Here is a 14,863-nt window from a genome sequence, read left to right on the forward strand (position 1 = left end):
GAGCTGTCGCCAAGCCAGGGTTAGCTCTCTGCTGCCTAACACCAGGTGGGAGCTGGTTTAAAAACATATTTTCTTTTTTAAATTTTCCAAGCCATCAAAATGGGGCTTTGGGTGGGGAGTGAGAGCATCCCAGCTCACCCACAGCCTTCTCCAGTGGGTGCGTGAGAACAAGACAGGGTGTGTGCCAAGCTCAGTTTCACGACGATGCCAGACATCACAAAATGAACTATTGAAAAAGGTGATATTTTAGCCAGGCTTTTAAAATGACCAAGAAAGCATCCAAAGTAGCAGAAATGTTGTTCATTAATCTCTGTTTTCCCAGCAGGGCTGGGGGAGTTGAGGGGAAACCTCTGCCTTTACAGATAAGGTGTGGGCTGTGGTTCCGACTCTCCTGGAAAATTTTAATGGGTGAAAGAGTGAAGAATATTTTTAGCATGCCATCAACACGCATGTGAGGATGTGTGTGCTGTGAGAGCATGCGATGTGGAGGCCGCATCCCTGTGATTTATTGGCTGTCCTCACCCTTACAGGCAGATCTGGAGAGACCCACCGTGATCCCGCCGGCAGGAACACAGGAGCAGCTGCTGCGGGGGGACCTGTTGTCTGCAAGAGGATGCTCATTGCACGAGAACATGGACACTGGTCCAAAAATGCTGCGGGGAGAGGTGTCAGGCACAAATCTGCAGCTGGTGTCGGGCTGCCCCTTTGGTGTGGGACGCGCTGCCAGACCGTTGTCTTCTTCGTTGATAAGCGGTGGTGCAACGCTGCTCCAGCAAAGTGAAACGGAATCACGAGTGACACTGAAGAGGTCGGACTGGTGAGTCACAAAACCAAGGAAGCTTGTTTGCAAGAGGACGCGTGAGTCCTCCTGCTCTGCAACTCAAAGGCCGTGTTTGGGGTCTTGCAAAACTTGGGGGGCAGGACGCAGAGGAGGACGGCAGTGCCAGGGGTTGGGAGCTCTGGCTGCAGAGACGTAGCTGCCCCGAAGCTCCTTGGGGCTGAGTTGAGAGTAGGATGGGTGGAGAGGAATCCCCCCTGCCCTTCCAGATGTGGGCAAACCTGTCTCTCCAGCCTGGAGAGCTCGGGGTCACCCTCATGTCTACCTGCCGTCCTTTCCCTGCTCCAGGAAGGAAACTCCAGCTCCTCTATCCAGCCCGAGTCAGCCACTCCACCTGCTCCCACCTTGGTTTCCCTCCACCTCAAATGGCAATAACCCATCTCTGGGGCACCGTGAAACCACGTTCATTAGCACCTGGCTTCGTTAAATGCTTTGAGCAGGGCTGGAAGAGCAGAGGCTCGTTGTTGTAATTGCCCTGTTATCTGCTGAGCAGCAGGGAGGAAGAGGAGCAGGACATACCGGTGAGGCTGGGAGCCAGTGCTGGGCTCAGGGTGGTTGCAGGGCTCCTGCCCTCACCTAGAGAAATCCTCAGCCCCTTCACATGCACTGCCAATAAACATGGATGTTCTTAATTTCATCTGTCCAGTTGGGGCTAAAATAGAGGCCCAGAGAAAGCGCTGGGTGTGACTGGATGTCCAAGGGTAGGGCTGAATTCCAGCTCTTAATGCTAAGTAGAGCCCATGGCACCTTCTCCTCATGGCTGCAGCATGTTTGTGGGGATAAACCACTTTCCAGGTGGAGTGCAGTCCTCTAAACTACCTGCGCTAGACAAGAAATGGGGACATGGCCCCATCCTCAGGTGATGCACAGGGAATTGGCAGCAGCAAAGGCTGGAGGTGGGAGACTGCAGTTGTGGGGCTGGCATGGAAGAAGGGTTCTCTTCACCTCCCCATCTGCTTGCTGGGCTTAAATCGTATGTTTTATGGACAAGCCACGTGAAAGGATGGTGTTTCCAGTCACATTCCTTGCTGCAGTGGAGCAGCCTGAGTTAGCATGCCTGGTTTGGGGTTTGGCCAGTAGCTCCTGACCTGCCGCGGTCCTGGTTTTACCTGTTTTCCTCTGGGCTGATACCAGTCCAAGCTTCTGCCCAAATCAAACCTGGGCTTTCCAGTCACTCATGCTCCATATTTTAGTTATATGCTTGAAAGAAAAGACCTAGCTATCTGCCAGAGCCATCAGCCTGTGAGCACTTGAAAGAGCTCATGTGCTCTCTTTGCTGATCTTGATTTTGTAAGGAAAAGAAGCCCTTGCTGCGGAGGACGTCTGGATGTGCCACCACAGGCCAGCAACCTCAGCCTGGGCTCATAGCAGGGACAAGCCGATCCAAAACTGTGGGTGAGGAGGTCACTCACTGGGGCAAAATGGGGGAGATGGATGGTTTAAATTATCTTAAAGCCAGCAGTGAGTTGGCATAACGTGGCCAAGCCCTGTGGCATGATGGCAAGTGGGCAATGAGCGATTCTGCTTTGTGTTTTCTTCATTTCTGTTTTAACTGGCTGTTGGCAGTAAGCTCTGCCAAAAGGCAGCGGATGTGGGCTGGAAGAGGTGCCTGGTGATGCTGGAACATCGCTGCCAGTGTCATCAGCTGATGGCCATGTCCGTGCGCGGGTGGGACGGGTGGGAAGGGGTGAAGCTCCTGGTGGGCAAGGGCTCAGGGCGGCTCTCCTGCTCCATTGCTTCATGGGGTGAAGGGGAGCAGCTGGAATAGGAGGTGGTTTGGAAAAGCTATCCCATTTCATGCTGCTTTTAATCCCCAGGTCTTTCAAAGTCAGGGATATGCCCCACATCCTGCAGACTAAACCCAATCTCTGTGTAAAGGGGCCTGAAGCAGCTTCCCATGCCCCTCACCACATCGCCCCATGCCTGGGGAAGTTGCCCCTGGGCTTTCCCAACAGCTCTGCACCATTCCTGACCTTCACCGATGCCTGCAGCTGTGACAAAAAAATGCCAAAAATAACCCCCCCTTTCACCGCTGCTCCGGCAGGAAGGTGGGTTATAAACACACTGACTGTTTGTTAGTGTTAGTGCTTGTCAGGCTCTCAAGCTGGGCTGAGTTTGGGGGGATTGCTTCCTGCGTCCCAGCCCTGATCTTCCGCTGGCTCCCTGCTCCATCTAGCCAGGGGAGTTCCCCAAAACACTTCTGCCCTGAGCACACTGCTTTGAGGTGGGAAGGCTACAGCCCTAGAGGTGCTGGGGGGATTTTTCTGGGTGAGCTTGAGGTAAGGCAGCATCTCTGGGTGCATCACAGCCACCAGCTTTGCACTGTGCAATACATGCAGCCAGCGGGGTCCTCCTGGAGGTGCTGGGAGATATATATATATATATATGTATATATATATGTGTGTGTGCCATAATACCTTCAGAACCTGGTTTTGTTTTGCTATGGCAAGAAACAAACCCTCAGATAGGTGTAATCTGGCACCAGCAGCACTGATGACCCCAGGTACTGTGATGCTGCGGGACACGCTATTAGTCGGGGCCATCCCTGGCCATCCCAACTCTGCCATCCCTACCTGCCACCCTGCCTGATTCCCGGGTCCAAATCCTGCTCCCAGTGGTGCTCAGCACCACCTCTGAGGTTGGCAGGTGCCCTCCGTGCACGCTGGCAGCAGAGCAGGCGGGGACACGCCACCCGTCCCTGAGCACGCAGGGACCCACAGGATTTGGGGACTGTATGAATTGCACGGCGATTGACCACAGAGGTTGTCTGAAACAATGTTCTTTGTCATTTGGACGAGCACGTGGGGAGCACAGGGAAGCAGCAGAAAGGGGTTAAATCAATACTTATGTTTAAATCAATATTCGGATTTATGCTCCTGTCCTAGAAATGCCGCCCTCCTTTGCCCCCAGTTTGAGGGCACAGACCTCAGTGCCTGAGTCTGAGTCACCATTTCTGTTGTGAATGTGGATTTAGGCTGGCGTGCTGCAGGATTTGGGCTGATTATTTTTTTGGGGGGGGGGGGGGGGGGAAGGAAAAATGAAGCAACAACCTGACCATGGCTGTGGCCCATTGGCTGGTGAGACCAGCTCCCTGAATTTGGGTGTAAAAGGGAATCTTGGCAGTTCCTCCTCACTGCTCACGTGATTTGGGGGTCACAAGATGCTCTTTTATGGCCTCCTCTCTCGCTCCTGCCTTTCCCAGCACTGCTTCAGCCCAAGTTTTAATCCTGGCTCCTTAGTTCCTGGCCTTGGATGTTCGGGTGCAGCCACGAGTGGCCAGTGACCAGCTCTGGGCCACCTCCCTGCCTTATCCCTTCTGTCAGGTCCTCTTCCCTCCATCCCTGGTCCCTGCCTCCATCCCTAGTCCCTGCTTCTTGCCCTCAACTCACCTTGGTCCTACCAGCTCCTCATGCCCAGGCAGGAGTCTCCAGCTGAACCCCCTCCTTCCCATCAGCTGCCATGGGGGTCCTAGTCCTCTGCCCCATGACAAGAAGAAAGCACAATGGTTGACCTCCCACTGCCACATTTTTTTTGGGGGGTGGGGTGGGTGGGTGGTGGTGGTGGTGTCCAAAATCACGTTTTCTGGTGAGCTGACTGCATGCTTCCAAAATCTCACCCAGGTTGAGCAGAGGTGGGTGTGTGGTGGGGCACGTCAAGGTGCCTGCGGTGACAGGGTGGCTTCACCCGAGCAGCATTGGTTGCTGGATGTGGCCCTGGCTGGTGCTTTCATCAGGTTTTGAGCTTCACAGGGCTGGGGCTGCTCAGCCCGGACAGCTCTGCATGGTTGTAGCTGCTGGTATGGTATTTTCTTAGATCCTCATGGAAGGAAAGTAAAATCCCTTCTGATGCATGTGGTTTGGGTGTGCAAGACCAAGGCTGGGAGCGAAGATGCTTGCTGGTATCTCAAGGGGGAAAGCACAGGAAAAGGGAAGAGTTATTTAAGCTGAAAGACAATGTTGACACCAGAACAAGACTAAAAGTGGACAAGAATAAATGGAGACTGGAGATTAGGAGAGCTCTAATCCTCTGCAGGTGCTGCCACGGCTTCTCAGGAAGCACAGTGGGGATGGAAAACGGTGAGCTTTGGGGAGTTTGATCCCAGATGCTGGGATGCACTGAGCTCACTGACCTGACGGGTCCGTGTTCCCTCCCTGGGGACACCCAGGCACAGGAGGGAGCTGGTGTCTCTGAGCTCTCTGCAGCAGGGTGGGGAGAGAGCAGAACTGCTGCCCCGGGGCTGGAGAGATGCTTTCAGCAGCTCATGTGAGGTTTTGGGGCTGGAGCTGGACTCTTGGGTCCAACCCCCGTTCAGTCTAAGGTTCACCCCTCACCTTTGGGGGGACTGTCTCACAAAGTGGGCAACTCTCCATCCCTGCAGCCCTCAGGCCTCTCTTACTCCTTCCTCAGGGAACTCTACATGGCCAATATTGGCCAAGAAACCTTCTCATCTCTAAAACCTCCCTGCCACAGAGGCATGCAGTGCTGCTGGCACATGCTTAACTGCAGTTTCCCGATGTACCCTTGCAGGTCACCCCTGTGCATGGGCTTCAGAATTGTCAAATGGATGGAACTGCTCTACTTGTGTAAATTTATGTTTGAAGATTGTTCTCACATAAGATAGATTTTGGGGTCACTTGAAAGGTGCATGGTCAAGCAGGGAGACCCCACCTTGTGCCACTCCATGTGGAGTCAGCTGAGGCCACCAATGCAAAAATCCTGCATGCTGGAAGCCTAATACAGAAACACAGAGGCCCTTCCACGGCTACCATCCAAATGCTGTTGTTTAAGCTGCTGTGTGTCAAGAAAAAACTCACGGGAAGTCTCTGTGGCAAAAAATATTTTCACACAAGCCACTCAAAGCCTCAATGGCCCTTGGCCTGCGCTGCCTTCAGTGCTCTTGCAAAAATACCAAAGGAAGTAAATGTTTCAATTTCGAAATGCAAATACTTTGTGGTCGTTGTATTTTTTTTTCTCATTCTACAGTTATATGCAATCCGAGCCACAGCTCTGGCTTTGGGTTGCTTAATTGTAGCTGGACCACTAAGTCAGTGTGTCGGTTCCAAGGGGAGAATGGGCTCAGGCACTGATGCCCCAGGTCTGAGAAATTTGCAGTAATAAATCAGGGCAAATGTATCTCAAAGGCAGTAGCAGATCCAAGGTGATGCTTGAGGATTGTCCGGCTGCTGCATCCTGCCCAGTTGATGGTGATGATGATGGTGCATGGATTTAGCTGGAAATTGATGCTGGTACATGAATTTGGCAGTGATGTGGTTGGTTTTGCATGGATGGATTTGCAGGGAGTGTCGTGGGACGCTCGTTTGGCTCAGGTTTGGTTTTGTCTTGTAGCTGAGTGCATGGAATGGCTTGGGAAGGCCGCGTGCTGCAGGATGAAAAAAGGGATTTTTCATTTTGTGGCGGATCTGGAAGATACAAGGGGGAGGGAAGGGGGAAAAAATCAATACAGATTAAACTGAAACAACTTGATTAAAAAAAAAAAAACAAACATGCTGGTTTTAGATCACTCCAGAATAGTCAGTTTGACAAGAAATGTAAAGTTTTTGATTGCAGATCAATTAGCTGCTTTCTATAACTTTTTAAAAAAACAAAAAAACAAAAAAACAAACGACCATTTCCAAAAAAAAAAAAAAAAAAAAAAAAAGAAAAAAGGTCAAACCTCATAATTCCTGAAAAAGCTTCAAGAACAGAGGCTGGGTATTTCTAAGGCGCTTTGTTTTCGGAACCCCAAAAGAAATGTTTTGACATTTCCACTCCAACTTCTTTTTTAGCCTCCAAATATTTTCCAAATTTGCCTGAAATCAGTAACTAGCTTTGAAAACTAGTGAGCGGGAAACCCACGTCTTGCTGCTGGGGAAAGGCTGTGGCAGGGGAGCCCAGCATCCCCAGTGAGTGCATGGAGAGGCAACCTGCAGGTTTATTATCCAGGGAAATGTGGGACGTGGGCGCCATCTGCCCCTCCGTGCCTTGTCAGAACCACCCCCGGGTTTCCCTGAGGATGCTGATGGCCAGGAGCATCTTCGGTCCCTACTGCCAGGGCTTGGGTCCCTGCAGGAGAGGGCTGGGAAAATCCTCTGGCTCCTGGATCCGGGCTTTGGGATGATGGTCTCCCTGAAGATGACGGACGCGAGCTGAGCCTTGGCGTGAGCAGGGAGGGCTGTGCTCTGATTTTGGTGATGACTCAGAGGGTAGGATTGGATCGAGTGGATTCTGGAGAGATTTACAGCAAGTGCAGATCTGCATTTCACATGAGGGACTTAGCCCGTTTGCTTGTTGTGTCCAAGACAGGTTTCCAAGGTATTGCCTGTGGCTGAGCAGCCAAGGCGAAGCGGGGAGTGTTTCACACTCCCCTGTGATGGGGTTTTCCTCCTGCCACATGTTCATCCCTCCTTAACCCCGTGGCAAGGCGGCACCAGGACCACGAGAGCTTTGCACCCCTCTCCCAGCGCTGCTGCCACCTCCCAGCCAGGCTGGGAGCTTGCCCACCAACTGCCCAGTTTGCAGCCACGCTGGCGTCCCACCTCAGCGATAATCCAGCGCAGACACATGGATGAAACAAGCTGTGGGACTGGGAGAAGGTCTGGCTGAGAAGCACCCGTGGGGAATATTTCCTTTCTGAAATTGCAAAATGTAATTAATGCTGGTAATAAACGTGGAAACTTGTTAGCTCTGCGGTGGGGCTGGGCTCTCCCCGGCTAACGGCAGCCTGGGTGCTGCAGTCTGTTCCGAATGAGGGCCGGTGGGGTGGGACAAGCCCAATGCCTGCCTTTGTTCCATGGTTTTGATGATGAGGAGGGTGGCACAGTGGTCAGGATCACCTCAGAGGGTCCTGTTACCACCAAATATAAAGCAAATCCCCTTCACCTCCCTCTGGGGAAGCACCTCGGTCCCAGGAGATACCAGTGAAGCGACACCAAAGGGCCCACGTTTGCCCCAGTCAGTCCCAAAATACCCACCAAGCCCACGGTGCAGGGAGCTGAAGAACAGGGCCCTCAGGCAGGATCAGGCCCATAGGAGCCATCAGCTGGCTCTGGCTGTTTCTCAGGGAAAAGTCTGCAATGTGCTTGTATACAACTCCTCCAAGTTGTAAACGTTGCATATTGCTTTCTGTTCTATGTAAAGTTGGGCTTTTTTAATTTTTTTTCTCCCTTTTTCAGGTGGTTTATGGGCATTGGCTGCCCTCCAAGGTACGGGCTCAGGCACACCAGCTTGGTAAGTCAAGTGGCATTTGCCAATGCCTTTCTGCAGCCTGGATGAGGCTCTCACTGCCCAGAAGAAAGGATTATTTTCCTTTTTTTATGGTGTTTCTCCCTGGGACCCCTTTGGGTGTATGAATCCCTCCCAATGCTGTTTGGGGCTGAGCTCTGCGTGGCACCGACCGACCCAAAACCTGGGCATCATTCCACTCTGGCAAGGCTCCTTGGGAGGGCAAATGATACCATTCAGCAGGACAAAACACCAAAATTTCCAATACTTTTTAACCCCCCCAGCTGCCTGCAGGACCTGGGTGCTGCAGCATTCATCAACGCTTGGCTGAGCCCAGCTGAGCACCTGGTGCTGGCCCCGCACTGGTCCTTGGCGGGGATGTGCTGGGGGTGCTTTTACCTGCAAGGGCAGGTTGGGGGGGCTCAGCACACCCCCCCTGGGTTGTGCCTGTGCTCTTCCTTGGCCTTGGAGTGGGTGTAGAGGGAAATTCTACCCTGGCTTGGGGCATTTATGTACAAGCCTGAGAGGGGCAAGGAGAGGGGCTCAGGCTTTCTGACAGCCACAGCCTTTGCAATAATGCCCATCTCATCAGTCTGGTGTGCTACTGGGTCACTTGCTGCCTCCAGCACGCCTTCCACTCTGCCTCCAGCATCCCTGCCACGCCGCTGCCCGCATCCCGAGCCTCGTCCCTCCCCGGCACCCTTCCCCTTCAGCCCCTTTCAGCCCAGCCCATCAGTCCTCTGCAGCCCTGAGACCCCACAGCTCCCCAGGGAGAGCTGCCTGCCGCAGCCCTGCCTGCAGCCTGCGCCCTGGCCTTCCTCCTGGCCTTCCTCCCCGGCGCAGCCCGGCTGTGTAATGCCATCCCCACCTAGTGCCGGCCCGGCGCACAGGCTGCCTCGGTGGGTGTCGGGGTGCAGGCAGGGCTGCAACCACACCCCCACCCCACCCCCCCTCCAGGGCTCCCCGGGATCAGGGTGCTGTCATACATCCTCGATCCCCTCGGCTGCACCCGGACACCCATGGCACAGCCCTGGGAGAGGGGGGAATTTTCCTGCGCTGGTCCCGAGGGATGCTCCGGGGTAAATGAACGGTGGGAGCAAATGTGCTGAGGCAGCCCCCACAATGCTCCTGAGGATGGGTACAGGCAGGGGCCACCACATCTCCTGGGGTTGTTTGCCTCTCCATGCCCCATCCCGCAGCTCTGGAAAAACGGATGCCCCCCTCTCCGGCACTGGAGCTGGGGACAAGGGACAGTGCCATGTCCCGTCCCTGCTCACCAAGCTCATCCCAGCACCGGAGCTGGACACCCTCGGGCACCCCTCTGGGGATGGTTCTGCACATTGCAGGTTTGGGGTCCATACCCTTGTGGCATTTCCCAAGGATATGTCCCCATGGACCCCACATGTCTCAGTCCCTGGAGAGCATCTCCTCCCTTGCCCCCCCTAGACTCAGTAAGCACCAGTTGTAGTTGTCTAGGGCACAGTATGAGGCCAGGAAAAGCCTTCAGTGATGCCCTCCCCATACAAAGTCTCCCCTTACCCGCCCTCCAGCCCATCAGGGACTCCAAGAGCTACAATGTCTTTTAATTTTTCTTCCTTTCCCTCCCCCTGTTGCTCCCCAGAGCCATGTGCAGCTTCGCGCCCGCCACGTGCGGCTGTGCCCAGGCGCTGTGTGAAGCCCACCCCACCCTGGGGCTGGCTGAGCCACCCAGAGCATCTGGAGGCACCCACTCCTCGCTTGGGACAAGGTGGTGAGCAACCATCCCCTGCTCACCCACTCCCTGGGCTCGCAACATCCTCCATCCAGAATAATTTCAGTTGAATGGAGCCTCTGCAGGTCCCTGCATCCAGTCCTCAGAGGGAAGTGGCTCTTTGCACTGAAATTTTCCCAAATTTGGCTCTTCCTTGTCCTTTTCTAGCTTTTCTCTGGCTCCACCACCCCCAGGCTATTGCATGGGCTCTTTCCTCAGCTCCCTCGGGTGCTGCGGAGGGATGTGGGGGCTCCTGGGGCTTCCCCATGGCACAGTGGGTGCTTGGTGGGGGATGTTCTACATGGGGGGTATGCTCCCCCTTGCCCACAGGCTGCTGAGGGCACCACGGCCAGCCGTGCCCCTCCGACCAGTGCTGGCCAGTACAATGTGATCTGCTGCTTCCAATGACAAACTGGGCTGGCAGCAGGTTGGTGGCCATGACTCGTGTCCCACTGGCCTTGAAAACCTCCTCCCTCTCATCCCGGCCGCAGCAGAAGTTTCAGAGCTTGTTGGAGACACCAGAACAAAAGCAACTGCAAGGAAAGACCCTTTGGATTAATGTTTCAAAGGGGGTTTTGAGGGTTTTATTTGTGTTGTTTAACTTCAGACACCAATTACCACTGTGGAGGAAGCTCATGTTGGGTAGAGACGGCAAAGTGCCCTCTCCGAATGGAGCTGGAAAGTTGCAAACTTGCTCAGAAATCTGTGAAAACCACAGGAAAGCATAGGAAATATGGACTGCAGCATGGGAGAGGAGGCAGAAAGAAAGGAAGATTAAGGGGCTATGTGGCCTCCTTCATATTTCCTGATGAAACAAGGAAAAAAGCCAACACTGCCCCTATTTTGTGTTGGAAAACCCCTTGCAGCTCAGCCCTGAAAGCGGGATTCAGCAGCTCGGCCTAACCCAAACGTTTCCTCTGCTGCCTGAAAGAAAATGTTGGAACAGAGCAAGCTTAAAGCCTGCTGAAGAGGCCCATTTATTTGGGAGCTGAAAGAAAATATTGGGATAATATTTGGAAAAGCCTGTGAATGGGCATGGCCCAGCATGTGCCGGGCAGCAGCAACCTGCCGAGCTGAGGGGGGAGAAGCCACCCTCTGTGTATGGCTAATTTTCCCCTTTTCCCTCATTTCCTTCCCATTTCCTTCCCAGCTCTGAAAGGTTTTGCCGAACCTGGGTAGGTCCTTGGGATGTGTTTCCCCCAGGAGAGTGGCAGTGATGAAAAAAAAGGGGATTTTTCATGGGCAGGGTGGGCAGAAACCCTGCCTGGTCCGGGCATCCCAGGAGGATGGCGGGCAGGAAAAGATTTTTTTCTTTCCCCTGGTTAACAACTGAGACTGATCTGCAGGATTTGCTTAATCAGATATCACTTAAAACCAGGTGATTTCTGCCTAATTGGTCAGTAATAAGCATTTAATTGGCAAAGCGGCAATGGAGCTGTAGCCCCCCTTCCTGAAGCCATTAGCAGCATCTATTTTAACACTTGGAGCCTGGCTGAGATTCAATAAATGTTTTTTGGTTTTTTTCCCCTCCATTTAAAAACATTAATGTGTGTTCAAAATTCAGCTGGACATCTCACTTGGGTTTGAAGCATAATTATGTTTGATGAGGACTAATAAGCAGCTTTCAAAATGAGATCAGGTTAGCGTCTCTCCTGCTGTCTCCTGCGGGGAAGCCGATATTCCCCACCAGTAGCTGAAGCTGATTTTTATGGGACTAATCCTGACACATCTGGGGCTCTGTAAAAATCCTGCTTTGCCTTTGACTGCTTTTTCTTAAGGGTCTTTTTTTCCACCTGGGATGGGTCTTTATTGCTGCAGAGTTCTGTTTCTTGAAGGTGTTGGGGTGCCTTTGCAGGATGCAAGTAGTGATTTGCTAAAAATAGGTGAGTTTGCCCCCAATTTTCCAGCCTTGTTGGGAAAGAAAAGAAACCGTGGGTTTTTTTAAACGTGCAAAAAGGAAACTTGGAATCTTCAGCCCCAAACTGACCCCAAGACTCAGGACCCGGGTGTTGGTTTGAAGCCCAGCTGCAGGTTGAAGCAGATGCTGCTGGCACGGTCCCCACCACAGATGGTGGTTGGTGGTTGATGGTTGATGGTTGAACTGGTGCTGAGGTCGGCTCTGCTTTAGCACCAGTGCCTGCCTAGGTGGAGCTGCTTCTCTTCAGCATCGCGTCCGGACAGAAAGCGCTGGATCTGGTCTCATCGCCCAAACAACCTCCTGGCTGCAGCTTCTGAGCAGAGCTCAGGCAAAAGAAAACCCACCCAAGCTGTGGGTTTGTGTTTGTTTTCCACTCTCCCCCTTTGAAATACCATGCCAAAGGTAAGCTCTCTTGGAGATTAGGCTTTGGCAAGGCTTGTTACGCTGCCGAAACCTCCAGGAACGCCCTCGGTGAGCCCTGAGCACTCCCTGCTGCTGGGATGGGAGGGTGATTGCTGGCCCCGGCTTGCTGAGGGATGCGGGGACACGGGTGGCACTAACCCACAGGACACCCCCTTCTCTGCCAAAAACTGTCCTTTCCCCAGGGAGAGGCAGCAGAGCCCCTCCGCAGCCCCGCAGGGTTGCTCCCGCCCATCGCTCCCGCAGCTGCTGCCCGCTGGGCTCTGAACCCCCCGAATTCCCAACTGGGGTCAAAATGCCCCCAAAAGTCAAGATGGTGAAGAAGAAAAACCCCTCCTGGTCCCCTCCTGTCCTGGCACTGCCAGACACGGCTCTGGGGTTTGGTGGGGAGGCTTAATGGCCACCAGATGAAATGGGGGCGGGAAACACCTCAAATTGGGAGTGCTTGGTGCTTGGGCAGCTCTTCTGCATTTATTTCCAAGGTATTTTGCAGCAATTAAAGAGCTTCAGGTAAATAGCCAAACCCCAGAGCCTGGCAAAGGTGCCAGCCACTCTGCAGCCAGGACAGACCCAGCCACTGACTCCGGGCTGACCATGTTACAGCCCTAAATAGCTGCTTTTTGGGGACAGGTGGGTCACAACAAACTTTATTTTTCTGGAAACAGCAAGCACATTGTGCAAGGCAGGCTTTCCAAGGATGCTCCCCACACCCTTTTCAGGAAATACCATGCAGCTCTCCTTCGTGCAATGCCAATTTTTTTTTTTAATTGGCATAAATGATAGCCTCAGCAAGGACACGCCATATTTTCCCTGGGCTGTCAGATTTTATTTTGAAATCGTTGCTGGTTTGATCTTTACATCTCTCCACCCCCAAGCTCGTCTCTCTCCCTGCATGTTCCTGCTCCTGGTGCTTGCTCCAGTGCAATGGGGTTTGCTGGGAAGTGAAAATACAGTGGGGGGGGTCTCATCTGTTCTGGTCACTGCTGGGTCCTTGGGAACATCACCCGACCTGGGGATGAAGTAAAAGAGTTGTATGTGATTTGATGAAGACGTCACAGTGAGCAGACAGCAGCCATCCCTGCTCAGTGACCCCGCAGCCCTCAGAGGAACCCAATTTTTGAGCCCAATTTCAGTCCTGGAGCTGCCATCCTAACAGTAACGGCCGAGCTTCCCTCGGGGGGGACCCAAAATATCCTCCCCCCGCCGTGATGACATGGCCCCAGCGTGGCACCAGTGTAACCGGCTTTTCCAAGACCTGTTATTCCAGGGGTGGGGTTGGGTTGGCCCGGGTTTATTTTATTACCAGCTCCCTCTTGGCTCCGATGCTTTTCCCGGTGCTCTCGGATGAAGCGGGATGGCAGCAGGGAGCAGGAGAGGAGGAAGGATTCCTGCCCCACGTGTGGGCAGTGTCACGCGGGATGGGTGTGACCAGGACGTACCCTCAGGGTCCCTTCCCTGCCCCAGCACCCTCTCCTTGGGGATAAGCCCTCCCGCACCCCAAGTATCCCAAAACACCGTGGGCGGGGAGGGGATTTGGAGCCACAACCGCCCCCAGTGCAGCTCCACAGGGATGCAGCCAGAGCTGGAGCATCTCCCCATCCCACCACCCCTTGCTTGGGCATTTCCTTCCTTGCCCTAATTTCTAAAATAACAGTAAACTCCAAAACTATTTGAGATGGGTGAAAAAGTCTGGTTTTGTTCCTTTTTAATTCAAGACTAAGCACACAGGCAATTTTTTTAACTTCTTGATTTTCCTCCCCCGCCGTGAATGTCTGTGCTGGGCCCAGCAGTTCCCAGAACTCCCTTTCACTGCTGAGCTTCAATTGTTTCTAAACTTCCAGATCCATCTTTTGGATATTTTTACAGGCCTGAGTCCATCATGGGCCCTTTCTTTTTATTTTTCATTACTAGTATTTTTACCACAATGACATTTTGACTAGTCTGGGAAATCTTCTTGCCCACTGCACTGGTCCCTGACAATCAAAATTTAATCTTTCCGGAGAGGAAGACTGTATCAGATAGGACAAAAAAAGAGAAAAAAAAAATCCAGATTTCTCTGAAATTGCAGAAAAGCAGAGCAGAAGGAGCCTGCGGGAAATCTCCAACCCAACCTGGAGCCGTGCAGCGACTGCGCAAGCCCTGACCATTGCCGGACAGATGTTGGTTTAATTACAGTGAAAACCTCCAGCGCTGGGGATGCTCTGCTCTCCGTACCCCGAATGCATCATCGCAGTCGGGCGGCCTCTCTAATCTCCGAATTTAAATCCCTTTTGCTGCTGGGAGAAATGCTGGATGGTAGAAAACCATTAGCACATCCCTCCTTGCTCATCCCCATGGTTTTGAACTCTTCCAGCCAGGCAAGAGCTCTTTTTTTCTTCATAATTCTCCCCATTTCTCATCAAGAAGTGCCAGGGATCAGAAATTGCTCGAATGAGTGTTTCAGGCACTTTGAAATGAGTTTCCCTGTGCCTGGGTTAGTGTGGCTGGGGCTGGGTGCTGGCACAGAGCTGCCGCTCGTCCCCCACCTCCGCGGACCTTCCTCCACCACATCCCCTCCTTCATCTCCATCACATCTGACGTCACCTCTTTGGTCTGAAAACAGCTTAATCCAGATTTAGGAAGGAAAGGAAAAAAAGGCAAGGGTAATATTTTTCGATCAAGCAGAAACGTCCCAGGAGTTCACCCTGGGGTTTCCCGGCTGCAAAGCCAGTGGCAG

This window comes from Tyto alba, unplaced genomic scaffold (assembly GCF_018691265.1).
Source record: "Tyto alba isolate M040663 unplaced genomic scaffold, T.alba_DEE_v4.0 Super-Scaffold_41, whole genome shotgun sequence".
Lineage (NCBI taxonomy): Eukaryota > Metazoa > Chordata > Aves > Strigiformes > Tytonidae > Tyto > Tyto alba.